The sequence below is a fragment of the Pteropus vampyrus genome, unplaced genomic scaffold, assembly GCF_000151845.1.
Source record: "Pteropus vampyrus isolate Shadow unplaced genomic scaffold, Pvam_2.0 Scaffold190, whole genome shotgun sequence".
Classification (NCBI taxonomy): domain Eukaryota; kingdom Metazoa; phylum Chordata; class Mammalia; order Chiroptera; family Pteropodidae; genus Pteropus; species Pteropus vampyrus.
This window is the reverse complement of record NW_011888971.1, coordinates 1,580,660-1,582,617: the sequence shown is the minus strand read 5'-3', so window position 1 is coordinate 1,582,617 and position 1,958 is coordinate 1,580,660.

The window sequence follows — 1,958 nt, the reverse complement described above, 5'->3', positions numbered from 1 at the left end:
AAAAAAAATCTCAAGTTTAGTTTAATATTTGATGTGATTTTTACACTGCTGAGCCGTGTCCAGCCCTAAAAGCGTGGTTTCCATCCTTCCCCCGAGTCTCAACTTCTGTGCCTCTTTGATGCACTGAAAATGCTCTCTGTGGGTCAGTGGAGAATGCCAGCCCCCCAGACATAGAGCTGTGACAGAAAATCAATGTGCGGTATGGACGGTTGAGGGAAACCTTAAATAACGTCTTAAAAAAATCCGCACTGCCCAGCCCGCGAGCGCAGGGCCCGTGCACACCGACAGGAGGGCTCACACCAGCCGACGTACACATTCTTTTTCAGTATGTGCAAAACCAGCAGGTGAAAACTACCGTCGACATCGCAGTTAGAAAGCATTTAGCTTCGCAGACTCTCCTGACCCTTTTCTCCTCCAGTCCCTACGGCGAGCATATTTAAAAAAATACAGAACTTGGCACTTTGCTTAAGTCACGCTGGGACCTAACATGTGCTTTTATTTCCTTTCTAGAAGCAACACTTCACAACTTTTACTTGCTGGCATCATCTGGTGCCAAGAACAGTGAGAATACTCGTAGGCGGGACTCGAGGCTACTTTCTTCTGCTGTCAGATGAGAAGGAGCGGGCGGGGTACGCGCCCCCATTCATTAGCTGCTTGTTACAGCATAAAACAGTATCAGACTGTAATAGGCTCTATGCAGGGGCTGCAAAGCAAACACCTGTAGTTCTCGAACTAGTCCAAGGTACCTGCGACACCTGTAGCTGCTGATTTTTGCCAGATGCCACCGGCTTGGGATTTTTCCTGGTGGGGTACTCCTTGGGTAATACACTCAGAGGCTTTTGGGGAGCCACATTTATGCTAGGAAACTTTTTAGGCCCCTGGAAGTAGATCAAGATAGGCAGGTCCCGGGATCATACACTTCCCAGTAGTCTATATAGCTTTGTCAAAACAATGGCAGCCGCAGCCACAAACACGAGACGCACGAGAAGCTCGAAGGGCGCTAATGCCCCGCGGAGCCCTGTGACCGTGGGGGCTGCCTGCTTGGACGGGCTCGGTGCGGCCGACGAGGGACGTCGTGACGCTGCCTGTGCTTCGCAGTGACGTGCCTCGGCAATGCAGTGCGTGGGCGTTCAGTCGTGAGACACGCGTGTGCGATGATGCGCCGGCGTGGGGTGCCCATCCAGAATGTGAGGGGGACGTGGAAGGTGGCAGCGCCGAGGAGGGGAGGCGGGCTGTTTGCCGCACGTAGGAAGGAAGGTGTGGCTCACGACAGGGAGGAAGGGACCAGAGTTAGTCGAAAAGAGACAAGAGCCGTGAAGAAATATTTTTCCTATTGAGAAATTACCATCGGCAGGAAACATAGCGATTCAGAGAAGGAAGGGCCTCAGGCCACACAGGACATTGAAGACAGACCCCCTCATATTTCTTCCTAGGATATCATGGCCCAATTTAGGTTTTAGAGCTGCTCTGGTTAGTATGGCAGCCGCTGGCCACATTTGCCAGCAAGCACTTGGAACGTGGGTGGTGTGGATTGTGGTAAATACACATCGGATTTCAAAGACTTACTAAGAAAAAACATATTATATATGCCAATAATTTTTACACTATTAATTACATATTATAATGGTAACATTTTGGATATATTGGGTTAATAAAGTACATTATTAAAATCAAGTTCGCCAGTTTCTTTTTAATACTTTTTAAAATGCGGGTACTAGAAAACTTGAAGTTATATACACACTTCACATTATATTTTTGGACAGTGCTGCTCTGGAGTCTATAACAGGTTAAGTTGAATCTCTCTTAGGCACGATCACATTTTAAAACATTTTAAGTTCCTCAGTTTTTTAAAAAAATATCTCCAATTCCATGAATTAATCTTGAAATGATCTGGTTTGAGAAGGCTCACCAAGCAGGTCACCCCACAGGTCAGCCCACTGATCGAATGTCCACTTGTC